The following is an 18,388-nucleotide window of genomic DNA, read 5'->3' as shown; positions in this document are numbered from 1 at the left end:
GAAGAGGCTGCACCTACTGGGTTATTAGCGACCAAGACTGAAGCAATATACAGTACCACGTATTGAAGCCATTCCTTTGGGGCTTGAAATTTGTTTCCTGGAATGTGTTTTGTACAGGTTTTTCTATCCATATATCATTGTCATTGACTTGCCCTGTAGTGCCCCTTCTGTCCTATTTCTATTCTATAACTATGTTGGTAAATCAGCTCCTGTTTCTATTTTAGCTATAAAGTGGAAATATTATATGTTACAATGCCTTAGCTCATTTCTTCAAAAAAGGACACACTATTCTCACTGGCTCTTATAAAGGATAAATTTAAATACATTTTATCCCTATCTAAACACATTCTTTACTTGCTCTGCGCAATCACAGCTAGTTGGATCCCCAATTCATTTGCTATTTTTTAATGTGTTGCTGCTGATAAAGAAATTGGGGTTATGCAAATGAACTTGCTTACTGTACTTCCTCTATATAGAACAGCCAATGCATTACAAAATCTTTGCTGAAAAAATGTTATGAAGCCTTTAGAGTGACCTATATTCTTGCATTAAAGGGAAACTGTACCCAGGCCTGGTCCATGCCAAGTTTACAGCTAGTGATGGATGAATTTGTCCCATTTTTCTGCACCAAAAAAATTGTGAAACTGCAAAAACTCATGGGGGCAGATTCCCCAAAGGGCGAAGTGACTAACGCTAGCGAAAATTCGCCAGTGTGACGTAATTTTGGAACTTCGCCTATTCCCTAACGAAGCAGGCGTCACTTCGTTAGCAAAGGAGATAGACGATATTGTTACTTTGCACTTTAACGCCAGGCGAATTTTCGCTCTGGCATACGGACGTAACTCTGCAAATTCACTAACATGCGGATTTTACTGAAGGTTACCTCATTCGCCAGACTTGCATTCACCACCTCAGACCAGGTGAAGTGCAATGGAGTGCAAAATTCTCCCATATAACGCTGGTGTCTTTTCTTTTTTTCAGAGTGATAGCCTGCAAAGGTCCGTAAATTTTTTTTGGGTAACCGGGTTCCCCCCTCCATTTTCTAACATTTGGAACATAAACAATACAGTGGGCTCATGTGTAGGGCAATATAACAACTCTATTTTATTTATTTAGGTTCCCTGGACTTGTGTAATGTAATTGTTTCAACATATACGCGCATGTAACTTTATCATTTCCCGCTGTATGCAAATTAAGCAACGCTAGCGCATCTTTGCTTTGATTGGCGAAGTAACACTAGCGAAAATTCACCAGTTTTCGGCGCCCTGGACGCAACTTCGCACTTTAGGGAATAGGCATTGTCCTAGCGAATTTATGCCTGGTGAAGTGTTGCAATGGTTGCGAAGCCATCACTGGCGAATTTTCGCCTCTTAGGGAATTTGCCTCATGAGGTCAATTGTCATTTTTTTTCAGTGACACTACACAATTTTTTTTTATAAAAATGCATTGGAGTCCATGGTTGTTTTTTTCTGTAAAACCTGAATGAAAAATATTGCATTTATGTGGGGAAACACCCCCTTTTCTATTCATTCATATGGAATATGTGTTTTATCAATGGTTGATCAAAGTTAGAGTTCACCGTTTGATTAATACACTTTTAAAAATCCCACAGGAATGAATAGAAAGTGAGTTTTTCTGTGATGAGCTCTAATTTCACACTTAATAATAATATTTAATAATCCTGTCCTTCAGTCTAGACACAGAACAGATCATACGTTTTGGTCACATTAACTTAAGAATATAGATAATTCTAATGGTTCACAAGTTTTCTCTCAACACCGTTTTATGAGCTTTATAAAATAAACATTCCAGCATAATAAGTAAAGGATTCCACAGCATAATTAATAAAACAAAAATGATCAAATCAGTTGCGAGACTAAGACAGTCCGAACAGCAAAACCTCTACTAGCGTAATATAGAATATCAAATACAGTTACCTTGTAACCTTCATGATAGGCACGTATACATGAAAAAGGTCTATATATTGAGCAATAAAATGTATATATAGCAAAGAAAAATACTGCCCTGAATTAGACTGTCACAAAGCTATTATAGAATCTGACTACAGGGACAGTTATTCTAATACTCTCTGTAAAAAATCTCTCTGTCTTCAGATAGGTCTGTGGAAATAGTTAATGCTGGAACCATCAGTCTTCAATAGAAATATAATGCATAGATCCTATTACTCAATGTACTGATACAAACAACTGTTCACTTTTGTTGAGTGGCTTGAAACGCCGTCAGCTGCTGCTGGTACCATTCAGGTGCCTCAGGGCTATTTTTCCCTGTGACGTTGTGGTCATAGCCATAGGCCACAGTGGGTTCTTCATCCTTTTCCACAGCTCTCATAGTTCGGATGCACTTGATGGGGCCAAAGCGAGGGTGGACAAAACTGCAAACAATAAGATACCATTTTTATAATTTGTTTTCGAAATTGCACGACCGTGTAAAATGTACAGCAGGGAAAATAAGTATTGAACACGTTATCATTTTGTAATGGGCCTATTGATGTGAAATTTACAGCAGATGTCAGTAACAACCCTATAATCTTCTCAAAAGAAACAAGTCCATAAATTATGTGTAAAAAAAGTGGAATGACACAGGGAATAAGTATTGAACACACTTACTGAAATGTATTTAATACTTAGAAGAAAATCCTTTGTTGGTAATGACAACTTCAAGACGTCTCCTGTATGGAGAAACTAGCCACATGCATTGCTGAGGGGTGACTTTGGCTCATTCTTCCACACAAACTGTCTTCAAATCTGTTTCCCCCCTGCCAACTAACTTTTTAATTAAAGTACACTGTTCTTCTGAACAATGTCTGGAATGACCCATTAAAGGGTAGGACTACACGGCTGCACGCTGCGTCTGACATTTCTGTCTCTTACATTATTTCCATTGCATGCGATTTGTTGCAGCTCATCGGATCAAGCCGAAAACGTCAGTGTTGTCCTACCTTTGCTCAGATTTTCAGAGATAAATGTAATATAACCAGTATGCACAACATTTGCTGCCTTATTTCCTTAAATAAGGACCGTAATTGACACCTGTTTTTTTCCCCACAGAATAAATGACACTACTTGAACTCCACACTGCTATTATTTGAAACACGCTATTATTATTTTCAACACTGCTATTATTTGGAACACGCTATTATTATTTTCAATACTGCTATTATTTGGAACAAGCCTCAATTAATTATAAAATGACACAGAATCAGCAGCATGTTATGACTGTTGGGTTTCCATTATTCTACTACACCTACTAGTAAATTATTTGCCATGTAGAAATATAATTTCTACCAAAAAGTGATTGATCAGATTAGTGATGTTGGACTGCTATTATTCTGAACACAACTGTATATATATATATATATATCTATATATATATATCTATATATATATATATATATATATATATATATATATATATATATATATATATATATATATATATATATATCTATATCTATATATACATACATATATACATACATACATACATACACACACATACACAGTGGTGCTTGAAACTTTGTGAACCCTTTCAAATTTACTATATTTTTATATGAAGGTGACCAAAACATCATCTGCTTTTCAAACACATCCTAAAAGTACATGAAAAAACCTAGTTAGACAAATTAAACCGTTATATTTGGTCATATTTGCATTCATTGAAAAAAAATGATCCAATATCATTTCTGAGTGTGGCAAAAGTAAGTGAATCAGTATTCATTTTGTTTTGCTCCGTATTTGGTGTGACCACCTTGTGCAGCAGTAACGGCAACTAAACGTTTGTGGTAACTGTTGATCAGTCCTGCACATTTTAGCCCATTCCTACATACAGAACAGCTTCAGCTCTTGGATGCAGGGCCAGAACTAGGGATAGGCAGAAGAGGCAACTGTCTAGGGGGCGCTGGGACAGTGCCTGTTCAAGATTCTTCTGCCTACCCCTAGTGAGTGCGGATTTGCTCCCTTCTGCAGCACTCGACTTCCTCCTCTGTCACTATCCCCTCCCCTCTATCACTCACCGGCCTCCCTCCCTCCCCTTACGCTTTCCCTTCTCTCTGTTATGGTGCACAAGTGCTTTCTGGGTTCCTTTGTAACCTCCTTTGTAAATTATTTTACTTAAAATATGAATGTGATAAATCTGCCCTTTCTATTTGACCAGTTAGATATTTATATTTGTATTCATTATCTTAACTATGCCTTTTTTGCGATGAATGTGTCTTTATAGATGTAGGGGGTCTATATAAACCAGCAAGATGGTATTATCTATTACATCACTATTCACATAGGAGCTACCGTTAACCACTAATGTTAATCTTGATAAAACTTTAGGTTTTCAGTAAATCACCCTGCCAAGGAGTGTCTTAGCTTACTATACCAGATATTCAAACAAAAAAAATTCAAAAGGAAAAGCTAAACGTGATACTTACGTATCATACATACAGTTAGGTGTGAAGGAATGATTTGCCTTGTGTCCCAGAGATGCACAATATTTGTTACTTGAGTTGTATGGTGCTGGCACATCAATGACTGTTTCCATTTATGGCCCACTCTCTATCCACCTAGTGACACATGTATTTTTTTACACCACAAAATAAACATGACTCGTTAAATTGATTTCATTTTACACATTTCATTACTTTTTTTTAATATTATTTACACGCTGAAATGATTTTTAGACTCAACACAAATAGGGCTATTTTGTCATTTTGATAGGGTTTACCATCGCTCTCGGCATCAGGCTCTCAGCTGACCGATAAGAAAAATAAATCCTATGAGATCCCAGATGATTACAAATTAAAAACCTTTAGGCAAATACATCAAGCCTCTATCCTGCTTCCCAACCAAAGAGATCAATTTGTCATCCATTTGTGTTGACAATTATATGGCACATTGTGAGATTGGTTTTCCCAACCGGCAATTTACTTTATTGCCAGTGGCAAAGCATTTTGGTAGCAAAGATTTAAACATGGGTGAAATGCTCTCCCACTGACAATAACGTAAATCGCCAGTGGAAAAAAGCTGCTTTGTTTTCTCATAAGGAAAACTAAGTGTCTTGTATGTTTTTCCACTGTTGATTTACACTAGTGCCAGTGGGAAACTATTTTGGATAGGCTTGCTTGGCGAAATAGCAAAGATTTAAACACAGGCAAAAAAAAATCTGTGCCACTAGCCTAAGATCTGTGCCACTAGCTTAAAATATGTGCCAGGAGCCTAAATCTTAAGGATATGATTTTTTGAGACCTATTTATATAAAGCAGAGAGTGCCCATACATTTTTAGATACATGAAAGTGTGTTGCCATGTTCCCCTTTTATATAAGTCTTTTATACAAAATAGACCAAATAACCAAAAGTGTAATTAACATCAAGTCCTAGATCACATGTGGTGACTATGGGAATTAAGTTACATTACACTAGATCGCAGATTTAAAAAGAATCCTCTTTTAGACACATCATTTTCTTTTCTTAATACAGGTAAAATTTAATTGAAATCTAAGCCTATAGTTCATACTATAATCTTAGATTATATTATGTTAACATGCATTCCATATAAATTACATATGTATTGCTTCTCTAGGACTTTGAATTTTTCTTCTGCTCCAATTGGATAATACCTGGAGGATAGACATCCACCTTTCAGTCCATGTTTTTACCTCTAGTAAGCTTTAACATGCCAACACTCCTGCAGATGTGATTCTATAGCAGTCGTGGTGGTGGATCAGAATCAAAACAATCATATATGCCCATCACATTCACAGTCAGCTAATGACCCTTTGCATTTTCCATTGAAGCCACTGGTTGGCTAAATTTCTATTCCCAGCAAAAGTGAGACAGTGAGCATATTAAATAAACATTCCCAGGATCTTAAGAGCCCACAAAGTGTCCAGTGGTTGGCTGCTGAAACTAAAATTAACAAACCAAAATAAAACAGGAAGTTTCAGTAATCTGGTGGATAGCAATAAAAGTTTTCAACAACATTCCTTGACTTGTGCCATTTGGAATCATATGAAATTAAATGGAAAGGATAATGCAAGTAACTGCAAATTCTATTAGTTTCCCCCATACAAGTTAAAAAGACAGGGAAAAGGGGCATACGTGGTTAAATATTATGACTAAAAGTTATTGCTCCTTTTCTTCATGAAGCATGTTATTTTATACAAAGACACCTTATACCATTGCTATTCATATCATATTTTTTACAATACCTACCTCTTGGTGTGCAATCCGTACACCATTATAAAATGACATTACAGTCTGAGCCGCTGATGCAATCTTAGCAAAGAGACCTTCTCCAGCAAAAGGCGTCATCAACGTATACTCTGGGAAAGGATAAGGAAAAATAGAACAAAACCATTCACTGGGTATGAAAAATGTATCAGATTTACTCAAATTAATATTATTTGGCAATGACAAAATGGAGATGCAATATTTATTAGGAAAAAAAATATGTCACCTGTCCGTCTTCTGGCATGTACAGTGGGTTAAATACCCATTACCATAACATTAGAAAGAAGCTTTACTTACAGTTCACTTGTCACGGCCGGCACCCAACACCAGAACAAGTGCTCGAATCCTGGGTCTGAGCTAAGCTTCACCAGTGGTGTGACCACCTTTGAGCTTCGGGAGGAGCCCTCAGCCTAATCGGGTGCCACCTGGTCTTACGAGAGGTTCAAGCAAGTGTTCTGGCAGGCAATGGGGCACGGCTGGTAGCTAGAGTCTTTTGGACCGAGGATCACGGTAACAGACAAGGGTATGGCAGAAGGATCGTCAGACAGGCTGGGTCGTGGCAGGCAGAAAGCAAGGGTCGTCAGGCAGGCAAGGGTCAAAACCGGGTATCAAGCAGGAAGGGTACAAGCAGAAGAGTAGTCGGATATCAGGCACTGGTCAGGATTCAGAATTCGGGATGGTCAAGGTACAGGCTGGGTCAAACACGGATTATCAGATTCAAACAGACAAAATAGCACAAGGCTTCAGAACAGAGCACCAGAAACAAGTTCTATCACGGGCAGTTTGCTGGGAGTGGAAGTGGCCTATTTATACCTTGTTTGGGCGCCAAAGTTTTCGCGCCAAAAATCGGCGCGCATGCATCAGAATCGACGCGCGCGTCCGCGTCAATAAAGGAAACGAGACGCGGGCACGCGCGTTCTATGGAGGCAAGATGGTGGAACCACGAGGCGGGCGTCCCCGCGGCCGGCGTGGCGGGCGTCCCCGCGGCCGGCGTACAGCACCCCCAATCCCAGGTAACACAGATTTCCTTACATCACTACAGTAAATTCCCCATTAAGTATCCATATTACCTGGAGCCACAAATTGCGCCTCTCACTAAGTACCTTACCATTTTCACTCTCTCACATTTGCAAGCAATGCGCTCAGTTGCAAAGCACCCTCTTGGCTCTGTTGTTTCCAAGCAACCTGAGTTTTTGGAAATACAGTACCATCATGGACAAACTTGGTCGAAAGATGGGTACAGAGAAACTTGCCAACACTATCCACAGGTATGTTTTTGGGGAAAAAAATAATAGTGTTTCTTCACTATTCCTCTCTCAGCATCTGTCTTCATGCAGGAGTTATACCTTATAGCGGCTCCTTTTTCCTAGAAGATGTATTAGAGCTCACTCTATTAAAATCACAAAACATCATGTCTCTCTACAAGCAAAAGGCAGTTATATTGTTAGATTTTGTTTGTACTGGAATCAGTTATTTGAGTGAGCTCTAATACATCTGCTAGGAAAGGTACCCCCTATAAGATATATTGGATCATTCATCTGACACCCAACTCCTGGATGAAGACAGAATGAAGAGAAACAGATGCTGAGAGAGGGATAATGAATATAAACTTAATAATTTCAGAAACCATGCAGAATATTTGATTGTATTTCGAAAGTTACTTATTTCAGTATGATGAAGCTTATATTACATTTTCGTTTTCGTGATAGTTCCCGTTTAATCATGCAGATTGTCTGGCTATTCTTAACTAGTTCACAAAGGTAAACCACCCATTAGAGTACCACATGGACCTTAGGTAAACATCTAAATGTCTTTGGTTCAGTGTTCAGAAAGGAATATAACAGCCCCACAAATATCTGGCACGGTGCTCATATATAAAATGCACTTCAAAGGTCAAACACCCAACTGTGCAAAAAAAGATAAGAAAGCAGAGAAAATTTATTATAAAAATCTAATTTTTGAAACTCGGGTGAATAGGATCGACCTGAAAACTAAAAAACGAATTTGAACCGAATTAATCCCTGGACGTCTCCCACTGACTTAAACAGCAAATCGGCAGGTTTCAGGTGGCGAATAATCTAATTCGAGTTCTTAAAAGGGCCAGAGTATGATAAATCTCGAAAACCAAATTAAATTTTTTTGAAAAACTCTAATCGAATTTGGATAACTCTAGTTGAATTTGACAGTTTTGACCATAAAAAAAACTTGAATTTTCAAAAATGATAAATCTGCCCTCAAGTATGTGCTTAGCTTGCACTGCAGCAGAAGATACCCGAGATCAGGCAAGATGGCATATACCATGAAGTCTATATACCTTGATAGGTCAAAATTAGTATGTACTGCATAAAAAAAACTCCTTATAAAATCAAGATTTTATCTACTGTTAACTATTATGTTTCATACTAGCATACAGAAATGGACCCAGGAATTTACCATTTGGAACCAGGTCAGAGTGTGGCTTTCCTTCATCGACTGAAGTAAGAATTGCCAATTTCTCTTCCAGCATTTCAGCATCAATAAACTTCCCATAACGTCCACCGTCTGGGTAGACATAAGCTATTTTATCTCCTGTCATGTCTCCATCTTCATTCACCTCGCCCACAAGGCTACCTCCATCCTGTAAAGGAACACACCAATGTTTTGTTTTTTGCAACATGTGAAAATTAAAACTCTAGTGTAATCAGGCTAAAAACAGCACGGGCAAATGGTTAAAGGTGTTTTGACTAATGCTGTTTTTGGCCTGATGGCTTATAACCTAGAAATACTCTTCTAGCTGAACTTCTATTAATTTAATACCACAAAAATAAATAAAAAGTCTGATGGTATCAATGGAAAAGAGGTGAAGAATATTAATGAAGATTTGAAATACTTGCTAAGGTGATCATACTGGATAATATATCCAGCACACTCCATGCCGGACATTATCTTTGCATTGTCCTTTGAAGATAAGTCTTCTATCTGTGTCATATTCCTGAGCTGGACCATTTAGCTCCCCTTCGACATAGGTGCCAAAAAGTGAGCCTCCATCTTCATAGGTGTAAATCCCTTGTCCTTGAAGTGCATTATCAACATAAAAACCTTCCAATGTGCTGGAGAGAGTGAGAAAACATATGCTGTTAGCATTGCCCTCGTGCCATAACACTTCTCTTCTTAGAAGCCAGGGAAGCCGAATATCAAGCCAAATATCAAGAGGAATAACAGAAGCATCTTATGCTAAGACAGTAATTCATGATACTGTGTTCAGACACCAAAGAGAGGCAACATGCCGAGTAAAACGGAATTACTGTTTCAGGCTGATGATCAGATGAACCTTTAAAAGTTGGAAGAAACATATTTTTTTGATTTACATTGACCCATGATTTTGTGATATTTTTCATTGTTGCTTATAAACAAGTAACACAAACATACCAAAGTTTCATTTTGGAATAATCCAACGGCAAATCTTATAAGAAAAATATATTTTTAGTTAAAAAAAGGCTTTATAAATAAGAATATATGCTTAAAAAAATGGTCTTTTTATGCAATCATTCACAATGTTCACTGGTATAATTTCCCTTCATAAAGTGAGCACACCCGTTTAACCAGTTAGGGTAATCATACCTTATATTTTAACATATACAACCCCCATTTTTCCATGTAAACATTAAATAAACCCAATAGGCTGGTTTTGCTTCCAATAAGGATTAATTAAATCTTAGTTGGGCTTCAAGTACAAGCTAGTGTTTTATTATTACAGAGAAAAAGGAAATCATTTTCAAAAACTTGGATTATTTGGATAAAATGGAGTCTATGTAAGATGGCCTTTCCATAATTTGGAGCTTTCTGGAGAACGGGTTTCCGGATAATGGATCCCATACCTGTACATATAAACATTTTACAATATATATTAGATTGCAGGGTTATCAAGTTCTGGAGTCTTTATACACACAATTTGCCTTTCACCAACTTCAGCTGCACAGGCACCAGGCCGATGTGTTCCAAATCCAACACGCTTCATGACAGACAGTGTTCACTGTACTAAAGGAATTTACAGACCTAGTACCCTCTTAGAAAAGCTACTGTCTAATTGCCAAAACCTTGCTTTCATCGTTCCTTTGGAAAAAATGCAAATGCTGTAAAATAAATCACAAGCAGCACTTGGAATAATAGAATGGTACTTTATGTTGTTATGGCTCTAACCCAGAGCTCCAAGGGAAATTTGCATTCCCTATTTCAGATCTTTTATGTTAAAGGTTCTACTATAGAACAGATCAAGTTCTCAATTTAAAGTAAATACAATATGACCAAGACAGGGAATAAAACCAAGCACTTATGCTTACAGTACATATAAATAACATGTGAATAGTGCTTCAAGTATCTCCTCACAGAAATGTTGTTTGAGTACAGAAAACCATGTATCAGAGATCTTTATCATTTGTACTACATAATTACAACTTTCTGCATGTCTTTTAGGTTGAAAGATCTTATGAGCAAGGTTTTTTTTTTTGTTTCCTGTATCACAGTTAAGGTTGCCACCTGGCCGGTATTTTACTAGCCTGGCCGGTAAGAATGATGGTTGATCCCAATGTTATCAATAGGGAAAAAAGATAAATATATAGGAAGGCTGGTATTTTTTTCCAGAAAAGGTGGCAACCCTAATCACAGTATTGAATAGAAGACATAAAAGACATATATATCCTGTAAATTATATCCTTATAAATGATGCTCAGTGATGTAATTTCTGTCCCATGACTCACTAAAACTAGAAGAAATCATATACCACCTTATGTAAACTATAAGCAATGTTCCCTCTAATTCCTTCTCGACTATGTGCACAAATAAATTCATTTGTTTGCACATTTTAAACTTGTGTGCGCACTTTTTTTAAAACGGTGTGCTCAAGTCAGAAATGATACAAAATTATTTGTGCACACCACAATTTTTTGTGTGTAATGGCCTTACAATTTGTGTTTGTGCCCACAAGCACACACCTTAGAGGTAACATTGACCAATGAGGATATTAGAAGTAATTTCGGAGTTCTATGACCTTCATAAAAGTATTTGGCCGTCGGCCTTGAGCTTTTATATGGTCACTGAACTGTATAACATCCTTATATATTACAACTGTGGGTATAGTATTCACTATATAATCTTTATGTTTGATGTATACACCCACCTATATAAACTCTGCGGAATATGTTTATAAATATAGTAACTATAATATGGACAAATATTGTTCCCAATGGACCAATAAATGAAACCATAACTGCTATTCCAGCACGGTACAGTATATGCTGAAGTAAAAAGGCGCATTACATGCATGTACCTTCCATCAAAGTAGTAGAACTTTCCACGTCCTTTTTTTTCTCCATGCACAAAGTGCCCCTCAAATCGGTCAGTGGAGCTGTAGTTAACAGTGCAAAACCCGTGAGGTAATCCATCATCATCATCCAAAAGACCTTCACGGAAATAATAGAGGATTAAATAATGTGCATAGGGTAAATACATACAGCAAGGTGAAATGATTAAATGCTAATAAGAGTCAAATAATTCTTATAGCAGACACATGAGTAAAGCCATGGAATCTAGTGCACTGGACACACACCTACACCATCAAGTTTAAAAATTAGCTGTGGCCAAAGAAAGAAAATATCTGATTGCTATTGGATACTATTTTTACAAATGCAGGGTAAAATTACATTATATTGTCATTCCTTTAAAACAATTTCATTTTTTGGTGTTACTGTTCCTTTAAGCTTCTCCTACTTTCCTCTTTTTTTTTTTTCTACAGTAATTTCTCTCTTACCCCGTGTACAGGCATAATTCTCCATGAATACTGTCTGATAAAATAACAATGACAAGATACGTTTAACATTACTGGCATTATGTGAAACCAATATTAACTGACAGAAAATGTCAAATCAAATTCTGCTTTCCAGCTCATTCAGAGGGTTTGAGTGATATGTCATTACAAATCTATGTTATGCTCTGGGATTACTAAACCACAACAATCACACCACCCACAATCTGGAAATATTATACCTATTTATTTTCTCATCAATATTTGTATTGACATTTTAAGTTTTACAACACAACGTGTGTTGTACTGTAAGTTTTGAAAATGTGTTGAATTATATAGATAAAACCATAGAACCCTTGTTAAGCCACTTTTTAACATATACAGACCTACTAAATATAATATAAAGCCTTTGTAGAGGTGTCAAATTTCATTTTGCAGGGTCTACTGGTATTAATCTCTGTCCCACACCCCAACTATAATATTGACTGCTAAACAAATTGATACACTGCCACTAGAGAGTACCTGGGTTCAATTATAACTGAGAGAAAGGGTCACAAAGCCTTGGGATGGTTTAGTGGCTGTTTCTTCCAGCAGCATATTCCCAGTGTAAGCCTCTTTATCCCTTGAGTGTCTAGTCTCTGTCTGCTGTCACAGCTCGTCTACCAGTAAACATAATTACTTTGGCAAAGGCTTTGTCTGGGTGAAAGGCGATGGCATCACAGGACACAAATCTGACAAATGTTTATTAGGGCCTGGCTCATTTTAATTCATTACTACAGCACAATCAACCATTATAATATATTTATACAATACACAATGACCTGCAAATGATATCCTTGGTGTTGTCTCATCACATTATTCATTGAAATGAATAGGCAGTATAAAAAATATTTGTTCAAGACACCTTGGAGTTCTGTGACCTGTATATGGATTTTATATGGCTATGGAACTCCTTGATGACTTCTACTATCTTTATACTTGCAACTGCAGCAGATCAATTCAAAAGTTATAGCCTTTTGTGTGTTGTGTACAGGCCTGGTAATTATTTGTATATTCTGGTAAATGCTGGAGGAGCTGCTGTAGGTTGACATAGACCATCACATCACATTGGGCTGATAAAGGGTTTCTTGGGCCACTCTCTGTGTACTTGAAATGCCAGTGCCAATTGTGAATGGAATTCAGCTGTGTGTGCTTATCTTTTGGTGGGCCTCCTCTGACCAGTCCCCTTCTGATGACATCATTGAGCAAAGATTTGATTTGTGAGGTATTAGAGGTTTGTTCTACTACAAATAAACCCTCAAATGTTTGCTTATTTACTAAAATAATCTGAATATAAAAACCTTGATTGAATACAACCATGGAAACAAATCGAATACCTCAAATTTGTGAGTTTACAAGCTTTAAAAACATGAAGATTTTTAATTAACAAAAATGGCTTGGATTTTGTCTATGAAAACTCTACATGAACTTCTACATGAACTCGCAAGCTTTTAGATGCTAAGTTTTACATTCAAGCTACTCAAGATATTGTACTTAAACAACCAGTAACATCAAAAACACTTTTTAAAAAAATGAATTAGTATACATTGAAAAAAAAACCACCAAAATACTTAGGGGGGTTTCCTGATGAGGGATACTCCTGTAATTTGCATCTCCATGCCTTAAAGGAACAGTAACACCAAAAAATGAAAGTAATTTAAGGTAAATTAAAATATAATGTAGTGTTGACCGTCTGTGTTTGTGTCAGAAACACAACTATAGTTTATATATAGAAGCTGCTGTGTAGCCATGGGGGCAGACATTTTAAAGCTAAAAAAAGGAGAAACAGCACAGGATAACTGATAAGCCTGGTAAAACACAATTCTATTCTACAGGGTATATCTGTTAGCAACTATGTATCCTGTGCCTTTTCTCCTTTTTCCAGCTTGATCGGCTGCCCCCATGGCTACACAGCAGCTTATTTATATAAACTACAGTAGTGTTTCTGAAGCAAACACACCAGTTTTACCAGTGCAGGGCAACAGTACATTGTCAGTACATTATCTTAGTTGGGATCAAGTACAAGGTACCGTTTTATTGTGAAAAGGGAAATAATTTAAAAAAGTTTAATTATTTGATAATAATGGAATCTATGGGAGATTGCCTTCCCCTAATTTGAGGCTTTCAGGATAATGGGTGTCTGCATAACTTATATATTTAAATATATTTCTTTGGTAAGCCTGTTGCACTTTAAAGGCTCTGTAGCAGAAGGGCAGAAAATGTTTGAGGCAGCCATAAGCTGAAAATAGTAATACCTATATTACATTAGTTCTGAAAGGCATTTTTAATTGCAGTGCACCAAACAAGTGACCAGACTCCATAAATACAAGATAACTCACATCCGAGACAGGTGCCTGGGGCCCTTAGTTTCCAGAAGTCCAAGCACTGTAAAAGATATTTACTTCTGTTACAAAAAAAATCAATTGTCTTTGTTTTTGGTTAGATCATTAGTGTAGGGAGTCCTTTTATTAATGGTGCCACAGGTATAATTAACCAGAAAAAGAAAAGAAAATTACACCTGACAAAAAAGAGTGATTTGCATTTTTAAAATATAGCCACTTTTTCTTTTAGCATGAGCGGGTATATTATTTCTCTCCCTGCAATTCACAGGTTCCTAGCTGTTTGTATAGCAGAAAATTATATATAATGAGTGATCCTTATCTAAAAGACTGATTATCACTCTAACTCCCTGCAGATAAAAAAAGTAAATGAACTTGTCAGCAGAACCTACTCTTTGCATTAAAATAGTCTATAGAGAATTATATTTGATGTCTGGTGTAAGACTAAAGTTTTCCAGAACATTGACTTGAATGAAAATGAGCCAGAATGAAAAATGAAATGACTGGAGAATAATAAAATAGGCCCAAGCAAAAATTGTCTGTCGCTTTTTCAAAATAGAAGTATTTGTCTCCAGTCAATATTTTTGACTTGGTATGCTTAAAGAGGGTCTCCACCCCAAATCCTTTTTGCTTAATGAAAACAAATTTTAAGTAACTTTCGAATATGCATTAACTATTTTAAATGGTTTTAGGGTTATTTGTAAATCAGTAAGGGAAGTCAGTTTTCCTTCAGCTCTGTTAATCAGCTGCCTTCTGCTACACTGTTTCAAGAGTCAGAACTAAAAGTGCAGGTAGGGGGCGCTCCGCCAATGAAGCGAGTTGAAGTATATACAGAAATCGCTCTCTCTGCACTAGCGACGTGGCAAAAACGAAGGCCGCCTCGAGTGCAGATCATCTAAAACTGTCAAATACACTACTTTTGACAGCATCTACCTAGTTGCTTACATGTACAGGCCCGGACTGGCAATCTGTGGGTTCTGGTAAATGCCAGAGGGGCTGCCATAAGATGCCATAGAAAGTCACTATTTATTGGGCTAGTAGGGTCTGATTGGGCCTCTGTGTACCTGAAATGTCAGGGCCTATTGTGACTCTCAGTCCAAACCTGTATATGTACAAGGACTGAAGATCTTTCACTGAACTGTAAATTGTGGCACAGACTGGGAGCGAGTGGCTACTAGAAGATTAAGTATAAGGTTTGCTATGGGATATTCTATGCAGTGACCCCCCCAAGCCACAAAGTATATTCCTCCATTCTCCTGAGTATGAGCAATCTTATTCAGACTCTCTGTCAAATTCTGTCAGCAGCCTAATCCACGTGACCCTGGGGTAGGGGGGTCACTAACATAGTTTAGAATCTGCAAGAATGCAATAAGACAATAAATGCTGACCAATCACAGCTAACTCCTACTTGGTTGCTATGGGTTACTGTCTAGTTCTACTTTTGCGCCTACATTGGTAAATGCGCTCTCGCAATAATCATGTATAATCCCCTCCCACCCCGGCGTCCTGTCCTATCCGGGATCACTTGACCTGCCCTTCCCTTATATGGACTGGATCCCGCCTCTTTACTTATACAGCGGCCCCTGAACGCCGCCTCCCACGAGGGGAATAGCAGTCCCTTTGAACACGCAGTAAAGTATTCGTACGGCTACTTTGTCTTACATTCCGTCGCGCACCTGTCCCGTGTGTCTGTTAGCTGCTAAACAAAGACCCCACACCAGCCCCGCACCCGCTGCAAAAACATTGGCCCTTAGTTTGCCAATGAAACGCGCGCTTGCCTTAGGCTGTAACATCAGACACAATAGCGCTCACCTTCTATCGTCTCCTCCACTCTCTCATCTTCACTGTTCATGGCTTCCTCCGCCAGTGACAGGAGGCACCAATTTATTCGGCGTGACAGTCCCTCTAGCTCCCCCTCCCTGCTGAGTATTATTGGTACACTCTGTTACACCCGGCGTCTCCTCACCGTCCCTGATTCGCTCTAGCTCCCTTTAGTGGTGGCTGAGCGCTCCTGTATTAGGATGAATTGGAGGGACTTAGCTGCTGCTTGTTGGCGCTCAGCACTGTGGTGTCTCCTCGCACTTTTTGAAGCTTTTAAGCTGCAGATGCACAGACATCACCTCTGCCAAATCTCCCTTGTGTCCATGGGCGTCCACATATAGGGGCAAGGGGGGACACTGGCTCCCCCTGGACATGTACTTCATGCCTATCTTGCCCATGTGCATCTGTAATGGCACAGCCCTGGACCCTGAGGGAGAAGGCACTTCCCCACCACACAGGGCCGCTTCTGCCATCAGGCAAGATGAGTACCTTGCCTCAGGCTGCAGCGAGTGGCCAGTCACAAGGGGCGGCAAAAAGCTGCCTCTTGTAACTTTAAGAGCCGAACTTCTGGGATTTAACCTGGAAATTCGGCTCCACTAGTGCAGAGGGCGCCATTGCGCTTACTGCACTAGAGATACTGCCCCCTTAGACCCGCTCCAACGCTAATTATTAAGCGCGGAGCGGGAGAGGAGGGGGGCGGCAGCAGCCCCGTAATCAGCGATGCCGCCACACGATCATCAGTGTCAGACTGGGACACCAGGGGCCCACCCAAAAACCATAGTACGCTTAACCGCTCCTAGTCTCTTTTCTTTACATACTATAATACTATCATCTATTATTCCATCTATTTAGTCTTTTTGTTCTCATAGAAATAAAGAATAACCATGAAATATGCCAAATGTTTAGCAGCACTGACACCTGGGCCCACCGGGAGTTCTCCTGGTATCCCGGTGGGCCAGTCCGACACTGACTCTAGGTAATTACACCTGGTGAAAACTTGTTTATTATCATATCTCCTTTGTCTTTGTGTTTTCTGTGAAAATGTTATGTGCTGCTCAGACACCATATGACTTCAAGTATTTATATAATGTAAATGATACACTTTGTCCCAACTCACTGCAATGTTGCTTCATTCAGTAACTGCTTAGACATCCCACTATGCTGCACAATAAAAACCGCCTAGATAGTAACTCAAAAATTAGTATATTTCTTTTTTTTTTAAAAGGTATTGTGTTGAGTTACAAACATGAAGTATAATGAGCAGCACTTCTGAGTAGTTAGGGGCCCCTGAAATGGTGCATTTTGGTGAAGAGAAATACTATAAAACTGTCATCTTGGGCATTCCTCTGGGCTTACCAGAACTCTGCTGTAATATGTAAGTGTATAGAATCCCTTTTGGTGTACTTATCTAGATGTGCCAGAAAGAATCCAAGTACAGGTATCTCATTCCAGTGCTCTCACATACACACAATAGGCTTAACTTGTTCGAAAGTGTAGCCACATTAACAATAGATATCACTTGCAAACAGAGATCAGAGCTAATGTACTATTCCATGTTCTGAAATAAATACCACAAGCAGTGCTGTTGGTTCCCTTTACTACTCGTAACAATTTCATGATATTGAATATTTTAAGGTACTAACATTTAATTTCAGATAATTTGTTTCTCTCCTAGGGCTGTATTTAAGTCTGATGCCACCCTAGGCACCTGACCTAAACACGCCCCCTACACTGTGCGCATGACATCACATTCACCAACCAATTGCCAGCATCATCCCTTTATCTATAATACTCTCATGCTGTATGTCTAAACTGCTGGTGTTTCAGTCATTTAACCACCATAGTCTCAGTATTACCCTGTTGCTTTATTAGCTTTTTACAGAGGGAATTGTGTAATGCACTTTTAGCTTGTATAACCATCCTCCATACAGTACAGCTAGCTATGTTCAACCCTGTGTTCATTTCAGGAGTCTGATTCTCAACACCTGTTTCATAAAACCTCTATAGATTATACCTTCTTACACTAATACATTGGTGTGATAAAGGCTGGGCAGTGTCAAGTCTATATAAATATCCCACCTAATCCAGCTGCAACCCAGTATAACTTGCCTTTGTTATTATCTACTGAAGAGGCTAAATTAGTAGATTCCTTCCTAATTCCAGGGAATTT

General features: G+C 38.3%; 1 pseudogene; it reads right to left on the bottom strand.

Moving 5' to 3' along the window:
• Positions 1–1,777: 1,777 nt before the first annotated feature.
• LOC108706677 lies at positions 1,778–16,386 on the bottom strand (annotated as a pseudogene).
• Between the last annotated feature and the right edge of the window lie 2,002 nt (positions 16,387–18,388).

Source organism: Xenopus laevis, chromosome 1S (assembly GCF_017654675.1).
Source record: "Xenopus laevis strain J_2021 chromosome 1S, Xenopus_laevis_v10.1, whole genome shotgun sequence".
In the NCBI taxonomy this organism is placed as follows: domain Eukaryota; kingdom Metazoa; phylum Chordata; class Amphibia; order Anura; family Pipidae; genus Xenopus; species Xenopus laevis.
Note: the sequence above shows the minus strand (reverse complement) of the source record. Positions and strands in the feature narration are given on the sequence as shown.